The 12,117-nt window shown below is 37.3% G+C and overlaps 1 protein-coding gene across 5 annotated transcripts in view; it reads left to right on the plus strand.

Moving 5' to 3' along the window:
- The window catches only part of SIPA1L1 (signal induced proliferation associated 1 like 1), a 201,066-nt gene that overhangs the window by 25,047 nt on the left and 163,902 nt on the right, over positions 1-12,117 (plus strand). For 2 of the 5 annotated variants that reach the window (XM_026793734.2, XM_026793741.2), the window contains exon 3: positions 4,926-5,079. The exons of the other annotated variants lie outside the window; for them this stretch is intronic. The gene's annotated coding sequence lies outside the window, so the exon portion shown is untranslated. The remainder of the gene's footprint in view (positions 1-4,925; positions 5,080-12,117) is intronic. 5 annotated transcript variants of the gene reach the window in all.

The raw sequence follows: 12,117 nt of genomic DNA on the forward strand, positions 1-12,117 counted from the left end.
TTGCCTTCTCTGAAAAAACAGCTTTTCACTGTTCTTTAAAATGAGATAGCCCATAGCCATAAAGATGACCTCCTGAAGTGTTATGACTTTTTAAGTCTACTTGATGCCAGAATAATTGCATGCAAATATTGTATGGAAATACACAGATATTTATACTAGAAAGTTTTGACTTGATAAGAGTTCTACATGGATAATGAGCAGAAGACTGGTTTTATGTGTAGTACGATTATGGTGACCATGAACATATGCTTTGAGCTTTTATTTATTGCTCTAGTTTATAACTCTTTGCCTGTGTTTTTTTGTATGGTAATTTTTTTTTTTACTTTGTAGGATAGAACAGGGGTAGATGATCTTTTGAAGCCAAATAATTTCATCCTGATTTGGTCAACTTACAAGTGCATAAAAATCTGGTGTGAATTTAAAGCATCAGAGTTCATTTAACAAAGACAATGTGCCTTTTTTTTTTTTGCCACTTTCTAGGAAAAAAAAAATGATAGGAACAAGAAGTAATGCAAAATTACATTAGAGCTTGGCTCATGTGTTAAACATGATTCCACTAAGACCAGCTTCTGCATTAAGTATATTATTGTACATTGCTATGTATTTTATATGTGTATATGCATATTTCTTGGTGCTTGTGGTCCTTGTAGTCCAGAAGAGTTGCTGCATACAGTTCCTATAAAGGTTATTTACTCTCATGGCTAGTTAATGAATCTGTTTGATTGAACAAGTCCATTAGTTCCTGAAAATATCTGTCCACAGAAATCTGAGCAACAAAGTCCATCTAATAGCTTGAGCTATGAGTTAAGCTTGCAGCTGTGTCAAAGTACTGGATTTCAGGGAATCAGCTTTTGAGGAATTGGGAAGTAGAGGACAATGCATCTCTTACTGTTTCATTTAATGTTTCCATACCCTGCTACTGAGTGTGCTACTCTGCAGAAGATGAGCTGAACTGAAAAACTTCTATTGCTTACTATGCATTTATGAGTGTACAATTAATGTACAGACCTTCAGTGCTGTTCTTTTTATCCTTCATATGAAGCAGTTTTTCTGCTTGAGATACAATTCCTCATCTGTTTCCAGTGTCAAAGGACAGACAAAGAGCTTAGAAAGCAATAATTACTTAAAGGCAGTGAGAGTAGTATCTTGCATTGGAGTCTTTAGACTATCTTTGCTTGTGCTCTCCTAGGCTGTCTGCTTGTGCTCTCCCGTGTGTTTTATTTTCTCTATTATTTAGTGGGTTTTTTTCAGTTTAAAATAAAATGTAGAGATAACTCTATACTTCATTTGTTTATTTTTAGTTATAAGGCCTTTAAAGACTTTGTTACTCATCAAGATAAATGAATTTTTTGGAGTATGATGCCGATGCTTGTGCATATTTCATGTAATAGACTTCAGTTTGGGCTAATATTTTACTGGCATCGGCCTCTATACAGCACAGAGCTGCTCTGTGAGAAGCACTGACTTCTCTGTAGTCTGCCAAAAGCTGTATGTTTGTTGGCAGCATGAATGCCATCCTTTGGATGAATTTTTTTGATGCCAGGATTAAGCCGCAGAAAGTAGAAGGAAAAAACTATAACACAGAGTCTGTTATTAAAAAAAATCAATAAGTTAGTCTTTCAGTATAGAAATGGTGCAAAATAAAAGCCAACAATTTTGTGATGCTCCTTTACATTTGGGCACTAATACCTTTTCCAGAATATTTTGAAATTTGTGGGTGATTGCTTTCTAAAAGAGAAAAAAATTAACCATTTTGGTAGTGTGCTGAGTAAGCAGGAAATTTGCCAAGTTTTGGCTACCGAATTTAAGAGGAATTTTAGAGGTATTAGGTGCTTTGCAATTCAGAGTTTGGCTTGCTATCTCAAGAGGGAATAGCATTAAAGTCACTGCCTGCTTAGTCCTGAAGTTTTGTGATAATTGTATAAGGTAGTTACATGTCGTGAGCAGAAAAGACAGTGAAGGGAAAATAGTTTTTTTTTTGGTGAATGCAGTGGTATTTGAGATGTCTGAGAATATCATGTTTTCAGCAAATGCCCTGTTTCCTACTACAGTTTTCTAATAACAGATTCTCTTTGTGAGGGGAAGAGGAGGGGCAGACTGATCTCTTCTCTGTGGTGACCACCAGTGACAGGACCTGAAGGAAAGGCTTGAAGCTGTTTCAGGGAGGGTTTAGGTTGGATATCAGGAAAAGGTTCTTCACCCAGAGGGTGGTTGGGCACTGGAACAGGCTGCCCAGGGAAGTTCAGCCAGCATTTGGGCAGTGCTCTCAGGCACAGCGTGTGTCTCTTGGGATGTCCTCTGTGGGGCCAGGAGCTGGACTTAATGATCCTTGTGGTCCCTTCCAACTCAAGAGTATTCTGTGTTTTCCCTCGTGGAAATGCATTCCTCTGGAACCATGAGCAAAAAAGCAATTCAGTTAAAATTTGGTCAAGAGTCCTAAAGTTAAGCTGAAAACCTGGATTGAAAATGAGAATTAATCTTTGTGTTAAGTTACAGAATTGACTTATTCCGGATGTTCTTTAAAGGTGTATCTTGTTCAAAAGCCAACTCCCACAGTGCCTGCAGTTTGAGAGTGTCCTGTGTAGCTTTGATTTTAGCCTAAAGTAAATCAGGGCTAAAATTGCACTGCTGCTACATTATTTGTTTCTGCTGAAGCATTCTACTTACCTCTCTTGATAGTACTAATGGATGGGCATAGACAGTGAATTATAGAAGCTCATGGAACTGCACAGATTTTTTGGGTTTGACTTTATGGATTATTTTTGCTTCTCAGCCAGAGCAGCAAAGTTATTTAAGTTGGTGTGGACACAAGGGAGGATTGAGGTTGTGTGGCTGTGAATGCATCTTCTGTCAATCAGTGCAGTGTTGGGTGGTTCCAACAGAGTAGTGAAATTTTTGTATTTCAGTATTTCACTGCTAATGGTGGTGTTGAAGCTTGCTCTTGCAAGATGATCTTGCATATCATCTTAATATAATAATTTAGATATATAAAAATTTAGCCTAATTAGTTTTAGTGTTATTAAATATTTTTAGAAAAGCTTCCCAGTTTTGAATAGCTCTTTGCCTGCCTGCCTTCCTTAGTTTTTCTCCTTTATAGAAACAGTTGGAACAATTTTTTTCAGTTTTGTTGCATCGACTTCTTTTCTGTATCTGGTCACTATTTCCAAAAAGCAGAGAACTTAGTTAAGTTGGTATAATTTTTTTATACAGATACAGGAAAAATTTTAAGGCAGTACTTCATTGGCTGACAAGGCCTATGAAATGGAAGTAAAAAAAAATTTCTTAATTTTAAAATAGTGATAGATACAGTATATCTGCACGAAAGCCCTCCTATTTTATGATTACAGTGTATTTTTGAAGGGATGTATTCAAGTAAAAGTAACATAAGATAGTATCAAAATTGTAATTGCTTTCAAAACAACATTTTATGCATCTTTAATTAATTTTTTTCTTTATGTTCCTGGTTGTTATTTTGTTTTGGTTCCTATACTCCATGAAGGATTTATTGTATTGTGCCTTCTCTTTGTTGCTCTCTGTAAAATGTGTTGTGTAACTTGTTTGTTCCTTGGCTTCCGTAGGGAAAGGATGTCCTGTGGTTGTTTATGCTTGTGGATTGCCATCCTTTCCCATCAATTTTGTGAATGGTATTACGTTTCATAGTCTCATGCTTTATCTTATGATGAAGAGGTTTGATGATAGTGGGTTATTGGACTGTTCCTTATTACAAATGGTTTTAAATGAGAGCTGCACTGAACCTTGGAAGTAAGTGCAGTTAGCAATATTTCTGAAGTGCTTGTGGGAGGCTTGTTGAGAAGGGGCCTGCATCAGCTCTGGGCAGTAAGGTGTAATGAGGATTAAACAGCTTGTATGTATTCTGGAGGGGAGTCCCAAATTTGTAGGGGCCCTGTGTGACTGGGACTGGGAGGTGTAACAATGTTGTGGTATAACATTGAATGTGTATCTTCCTCCTTTCCTGTTGGTGCTTTTAAAAAAAAAAAAGTTATTTTCCTGTTCAGTAGAGATGTTTAGGAATTAAGTATGCTCATTTGGAAAGTAACAACAGCAGAATATCTCTGAATTTGTGTTGGTTTCTCTATCCCTTCATTCTAAGTGGGTGGTTATCAGGAAATCTTGCAGTCTTACGTCTGGTAGAGATAAGACTAAAAAGCACGAGTGCTGGGAAACAGTTTAAGTCATTTATGTGAAATTTAGCTTCAAATTCTGCTTTAGAAAGAATGGCCATATGCAGAAAAATGTCAACACATGTTCATAGAAATGAGTAATTATGAAGTGGAACTTGACTTAGTCTCCCTTAGTACTCATATTCATTTAAAAAACATCAAATTACTTCTTCTGAAGTAAATTGCTAAAGTGTTTGTCCAGCTCCTTAGATAATCAAATTTTGTGGTTGATACGGAATACTGAAATGGAAATATTGTGATCTCTAAATGAATATCTTAAAAAAAAAAAAAAAAAAAAAAAACAACCCTGACAGTTTTCCAGAGTATGGACCTGAGTGTTTCATGAGTGAAGATGATGCAGATACTCAGAACTGGATTATTGAAAATAATTTATTCTTCTCCAGTTTTAAAAATAAAGGCAATGAAATGTGCTCAGTCATTGATGTTGAATGCAGTTTTGCATTAGGAATTCAGTTTTGTCTCTGAGTTTTGAAAGATCCAGAGCTTTCTTTTGTCGTGGGGCTAAAGACTCTAAAGTGACTTTTGGGTGGTGTGGGACAGAGGGGCTATATCCAGAGTTATCTGGCCTCTGTGTTGGTGTGGAAGGAGGCCAGGAGCTTCCCCCCCAAATTATTCCTAACAGACTGCTTGCTCTCAAAGGTACTGCCTGTTCTGGAACCGGAGGCAGGAGGTTTGCCTTTGTGTGGTGCCTAACTGGTAATTGAGTGTTTGCATTTTCGACAGGTGCTGTGAGACTCTGCCCTGAGTAGATGAGGAGCAGTGAGGAGTGACATAAGGATTGGATGCTTAGGCTTGCTCTGAGATGTCCATGAAGATTTCCTATTTCCTTGAGTTTCTTATGGCTTCTGTTGTGACTGCGTTTTGATTATTATAAAAGGTATTCCTTGCATCTTCAGCTACTATTTAGTAATAGCTTGGAATACAGTGTAAAGAATGTTTGAATTTTATTGTGTTTTTAAAATTTTACTTGTTTGTTCACCTTCTTTGTCAGCTCAGCGTAAAGAAAACAGCATTGCCTCTTAATTTCATGTTTAATATCTGGTAAATCACTTTTGGGCTTGTGGATTTTTTTTTAAAATTATAAAACATGATAGAACAGTGAAAAGGGGAGTTTGTCTATAAAAAGCCTTATTAGAGACTACTTTCTACCTGTCTTCAGCAAGCTTTATGAAGGTGGAAGGATGGTGAGTGGTTCAAAGTGTTGGTTGGATACTTTCATTAGCATTACCCTACAATTCTTCATTTTATAGGTGAGAGAGATGTCTACACCTGTTGGTTCATTCCAAGGCAGCATGACTTCCCAAATTGTCATAAAACATTGCATTGAGGCAGACCAAAGGCACATTTGAACAAGGGCCTGTGCTTATCCTGCCACCCAACAGTTCCCCCTCCCATATTCCCCATATCAGCTGCAGGGATTGTGTGAGTGCTGTCTGAGGCTGCTTTGGCTCTTGTCCCAGCCTGCCCTTACAAGTGAGACTGAGCTTACTGAGGGCAAATCCTTGCCTGAAAGCAAGTGCTTTGGGATCTTAGTATCCCCAGCTACACTGGCTGTGTACAAAGAAGTTTGTCTGGGACTTGGATTTGCACAGTGAGGTTTGGTTAGTTGTTTTCATTTCTCCTTTTCAGCCCTAACCAGGTTCTGTTTCCAAAGCCTGCTCTTTAGCACCCAAGGTGGCAACCAAGGTCACTTTGTTATATGCAGATCTGACAACAGCATGTCTAAGGAAGAAAGCAAAGTGCCTTGTTTTCAAAATATGTCTTTTGTCTCCTACTGGTTTCCCATGCCAGGAGATGGATTTGATGTTGCTAGTTATCTAATTTTATGTAGTGTTAATTGATTAGAATAGTTCATACAATTGTCAGAAGTGACATTTAAAGGTCTCAAATATTAGTCAGACTATTGCTGAAATGGAGTTTGTGTTTTTGTTTGTTATACAGGTATATTTTCACTGTGTGTGCTTTTAAGGAAAGGAAGGGCTGAAATCTTAATTTTCTCTTCAAATGAAACTCCTGTGCTTTGTGGCATGTTTAGTTTCTGCACAGCTTAATGTTTGTTCCTGGGGTGAAGAGCTTGTTTTAGCAGCACTGTTGTTAAATGTAATTAGAATGCTTTGTGTAATATGCTTTGCTTGTAATACAAAGGAAACCCTCCAGCTCATTTGAACAACAGTCTTTCTGCAGTTAGATTGGTCTGGTAAATAGTTTTAAAGTGTGTGTTTCAATGTATACAGTAAGTGTTTTGAGAGCTGTCAGAGGCAGACCAAAAAGGACACCCAGGTGGGTCCTGGCCTGGACAGCAGTGATGACAGTGTAGATGCACAGGTTCTGGTTGAGACATGGCATTGTCTTAGATCAGGTCCCTGTCTGTAAGTCTTGCTTGGAAAGATGGAAATTACTGTTTCTTTTATTAGGTCTAACTAGATGTTTGTGAAAAGCTTTGAGAAACTTTTGATTAATAACTGTATGCAACATGATTATATCACACAGAATAATTGAGGGTAGGAGGAGAAAGAACACAGCCTTAAGTTTTTACAGTGCTTCAAGAACTACATTGCCAACCTTTTTCATATGCTGTCTTTACATCTCCCCTTAGTCATTACCTCTTCCAGATCAATAACAAAACATTAGAGAAACGGGTCTCTTTTTAAAACAGGAGGAAGAAGTCTAAGGTAGGTAGTTTGGGCTAGTTATATTGGTAAAAAAATCCCCTGTTTTTTCTATATTTTGTTTTTACCAAGTTTGCAGTCAGTGTCTGTCATCTCAATCCATGAAAAATTACAGCTTTTTTACTCCTCCCTCCCTTCCTTTTTTTAAAGACACCAGTAAGTGGTGAAATTGCAGGTTTTCAGTGTTGGTTTACCTAAGTTCATAACACTGTAGAGCAATACTCTGCTCTTCTGAGTCTAAAACTGAGGTGTTTTTAACTGTAGACGTCTACACATCCTCCTTCCTCCCGTTTTTTTTTTTTGACCTACATATCATCCCAGTAACCTCTTGGCTGCAGGTTCTTTTAATTGCTTTTGCATTTAACATGCACCCAGCTCTTTTTGCAACAGAAAAGTAATTTCTGAGTGGTTAATCTGAGGAAGTGTTTTGGCAGCTGTGGATGACAGATGTGGAATTTGGATGGCAGTTTGTTGGAGGTGTGGTGGAAAGACTTGCTTGGTAGGACCAAGGACACTGGGCTCCAGGAGGTGGCCAGAGGAAAGCAACAGTCCTGGAAATGACTGGTCCACTATCCAGGGCATCCTACAGGGTAGTGCAGTTGATTTAAATGTGCTGTCCCAAATAAGGGCAGTAGGTGAAATTCTTCCAGAACTCTGGTTTCTAACTGTTTGTATTAAAAAAACAAACAAAAAAGCAGGGGGAATTCAGTAGGTGCGGATAACATGCTGGAAGCATAAGCCTGTGGGGGAAGTTAGGAACTTCTCTGCCAAAGTTCTCTGACCATGGAGTCCTTATCTTGGCAAAAGTTGTCAGAGAAACTTGTAGTTCATCAGCTGAATGTAGGTGGCTAAAAAGCCTGAAGTCTGATGCTTGCAGTTTTTATCAATACTAATGCTGGAATATAATGAAAAATAGTTATGGAGAACCATCACTTCTATGGGAACACAATTGTGTTGGAAACTTGTGAGAAAAACAAGGCTTTACTCCTCAGAGGTGTTATTAGTACATACTGATATATACTGAAGAAATGAAGCAACAAGTATATGAATCTGTTGGAAAAAAGAAAGCCCCCCAAAACCAATCCCTTCAGCTTCTTCCTTAGCACGTTAGGATTGTCTGAGTGAAATGCATTTCAGTTTGGTTATAACATGTTCAGCTGCACAGTGACACAGGTTCACAGACTTTCTCAAAGGGTGTTTGGGTAAAGGTTGAAATCCTGTCATCTAAAAATGAATTTCAGGTGAAGTAGAGGCCAGTAGGCAGTTACAGATTGTATTTTGGTGATGTGATTTAGTTAAGAAAAATCTAAATTAGAGGGTTAGCCTGATGTCTATGAAAATGCTTCATTGGCATTTGTTTTACTCTTTCTTCAGAGCACTTAATTGTTAAAAAATAATTTAGCATTAAAGGGACAACATTTAGCTGGAACTGATACCATTATGGTTTTTTTCCCCAAAGACTCCATATTTTATCTATAAGGAGATATTTTTGAAGGCATTTATAGTATTAAAGACACCTTCGTGCTTACTTGGAATATGTAAGTTGCAATACATGTAATGTGCACAATACTGAGAATGTGAACATTTCCCTTACCAAGGGGAAAAAAATGATGAAACAAGATTTTTCAAATAACTGCAAAAAATTAAATGGAAATTTCAACAAAAAGGAGAGTATGAGAAAAGCAGAGGTAAACAAGACTGTAAAGGTATGGCTTGGACTGTTGTAAAGCAAGCTTTGTTTGGAATGTCTGCCTTTCAGGTTGTGACAAAAGGGCAACAGCAACAACAGGGTTATTTTTTCTCTTTAATGAACTTCAAACCTTCCTTAAAACCTGTCCATTATATTAGTAATGGAATGCCAAGACCTACTTTTTCTTCTGTGTTATTGCCTGCCTGGGTAAAGGGTGAGGAGGGTGTATTTCTTTCAGTTGGCAGTGGAATTCAAGAGTAGATTTACCTTTTGGTGCATTTAAAATTTATTCTGTGCTGCAGTAGGACATAGGACTAATTTCTCTTGAAATGATTAATACATTCATTGTGATGGGCACAGTCTATTCCTGCTGGAATTGAAATGCAGAAATGGCTTTGCTGTGAAAGTATATTGCTTGCTATAGTAAGAAAATCTTGTTTAGTGGCAGGACAATATGTACAATAATTACAGAAAACAAAAGGTCTGTTAATTCTTGAAGAAAGATCTGGCTGATTATGTTGGAATTGTTTAATACAGAGGCCACCGTCAATTACCAACTTATGTTTTCAGTTGCTGCACAGTTAGTGCCAGAGGTCAGAGACTGGTGGCCAAGAGACAGTTGGAATTTAGCCACTTAGTTTCATTGGAGTAGCTTTTTGCCTTTTTCCTGACACTTGGTAGTGTTTAAACTGTAACAGGTATAAATTATGTGAAATTAAAATATTTTAGCAGCCTGTTCGTTTCCATTGTAGTTCTTGGTTTTCTTACTCCATGTTTTTTTTTCATGTTCTGGGAAGCAAACAAAGGAAAAATTCATATAAGCTTGGTTTAGTTAGCCAACAGAGATAGAGTGCTGAGTTTTGTCAACTAACATATTCAATATTGCTTAAGTCTGACTGATGCTTGCATACCAAAGGGATTGTGTATCACACTTGCAACAAATGAATTGCAGTTATTTTTGGATGGGCAAGTCCAGGTTAGGCAGAAGTAAGACAAAGGTCAGAAAATACAATATCATATGAGAATTATTCGTGGTCTTAGCAACTCAACAGTAAAATCTGTTTTGGAATATTTGTACTTTTCCCCTTTCATGAAGTTCAGCATAACCAATATATTTGATAAAAGGGTAGCAGAAAAGAACTGTGTTTTAGCTGCTTGATAAAAGACCATAAAACAGCAGTTTGGGCAGTGATGGTCAATGCTATATGGCCAGGGAACAAAAGCAATGAGATGTAACAGATGGTTTAACAATTCTTGTGTAATGATGAGAAATCATCAGATTTTAAATGGAATTGTGTATGCTGAGAGATGTGCTTCCTTGTAAACTTGAGTTGTTTAATAGGCCAAAATTCATGTCTACCAAAGTCTGCCAGATGGGCTTTCAAAAAAAAAAGAAATATTTGTTACATGTTAACAGGGAAAGATTGGATTATCATGAGCAATATGGTTAGTATTGATATAATTTTAGTATTTCAGCCTTCCTCTTCACTGGTAAAAAAACTTTCTTGGCACCCATTTGGAAAATGTTGCTTCTTTTTACTTGGTCTAGTAATCTTTTGCCATGTTTTGAAATGAAAAGTCATTATTTATTCTTCTTTAAAATGCATGTCTCTTTTTATTAAACTCCAAGCTAGTCACCTGAAGCTCCTATCAGAACAGAAGCCTGAGACTCAGAGTGTGGATAACATTGTGTTTATGACCCCTGAAAATAACTCAAATTTTCTCTTTTTAAGGATGACTTTAAAAAAAAAACCCAAGTCTGAAAGTTGGGCTTGTACAGTTTTACCTTTCTGCTTTGAAAACCATTGCTTGTTGGTAATTTTTTTTTGCACCCTGCATGTGTAAGCATTTCATATGTTGGTTCCCTTTTCCTGTGTGTTATGTGCCTTTTTGGAGTCTGACAGGTTTACTTGTTAGGTGATACCTGGGAACCAGCATTAATCTATTTCCTATGTGTGTCAAACTCCATGATGAGGGAGTTAGGAAACCCTGCCATGACTACTGCTCCCCTATCTCATCTTTCTCATGATATTAGTCTGTGTCTGACTTCACTCTGTGTAGGTCAGCTGGGACTGGTGCAAAGATAACCCAAAGAGATGGGGTGGGGAGGAAATAAGTTGTCTGTCAAGTTATGGCTTTTGGCAATAGCAAACTGTTGGGTAAGGTGGCTATAATTAATCTGACTTCATCTGTTTGGGGGCAGGTGTGTGTATTTAACTGATGATATTTCATTCAGCTTGTTTGTTTAAATGTCTTCTCCAAGAAAGGGTGGTGGAAAGGAGTGCTGAAGCATTGAGTGGAGGGAATTGCAGCTCTGTCACAACAGGTGCCTGAAAACTCAGGGATCTGGGGTTACCTTTATTTTTTTCAGTTGTTATGGTTAACAACTGTCTAAATATTGCTAGATCTTGCTAGTATATATGAATATATATCTAAAAATTATGCAGTAACTTTAAGGAAATGCCACCTACCTTCATGGTACAGGGCCCAGCAGAGTATTTTGCTTAACTTCACCAGCAGAAATCATCACTGAGGGCAAATCCTTTCTGCCCAGCAGAAATCATCACTGGTGAAAGAGTCTAATGGTTGTACTGCTGCACCTCAGTTAAGCAAAATACTCTGCTGGGCCCTGTACCATGAAGGTAGGTGGCATTTCCTTAAAGTTACTGCATAATTTTTAGATATATATTCATATATACTAGCAAGATCTAGCAATATTTAGACAGTTGTTAACCATAACAACTGAAAAAAATAAAGGTAACCCCAGATCCCTGAGTTATCACTTGGGATATCACTTATCACTTGGCCTGACAGATGGGTGTGATTTTTGTGCGTCTTGTTTGCAGGCAGTTGTGCTTTACATAGGGGCCTGTGTGTGAGATGGCAACAGGTAGGGGGAAGTCTTTGTAGAGATGAAATATTTGAAAGTTTAAAGGGTGACTTTTTTTTAAGTGTAGGGTAATCTGTTATTCTCCCAAACTGTAACCTGTCTTTCTCTAGTTAAATGGAATTAGCCAACAGTGTTTATGAGGATAAGCTCAAAACGTGGAAGTTTTATATAGTTATTTTTAAATGTTGTTTTCTAATGCTTATCTTAAACTGTTAAAGTACATAGTCTTTTCTGAATTTTAATTTTTTAAAATATCTTATAAATTAATTTTCCCATTCTGTCAGAGTTTGTATGTAAACAGTCCCAGTATGTAGTAAAAAGCCTGAAAGATAAATAGGTCAGCTGCTACTTATGGTAGAAGGAAGAAAATGTGTTTCAGAACTCTTGCATACGTATAAAAATCGGTTCACTGGGATTTTTCACTAATTAATCTTATAAAATAATTTGGCCCTTGGGATGATTTTAGGAGGTTGTAAATACTCAGAGTATTGGAATTTGTAAATAGTATGTTTCTTGTGTTTGCAGAACTAATTCATTAAGTGTTCTTCTGACAGCTATTTTTTCACACTGTAAATGGTGGTCATAATCAATATTTTGCCTTTCACAGGGACTCTGCTGGACCCTTTTTGGAAATTCACACACACTTCAGTTGGAATAATAGATTTG

This window comes from Zonotrichia albicollis, chromosome 6 (assembly GCF_047830755.1).
Source record: "Zonotrichia albicollis isolate bZonAlb1 chromosome 6, bZonAlb1.hap1, whole genome shotgun sequence".
Lineage (NCBI taxonomy): Eukaryota > Metazoa > Chordata > Aves > Passeriformes > Passerellidae > Zonotrichia > Zonotrichia albicollis.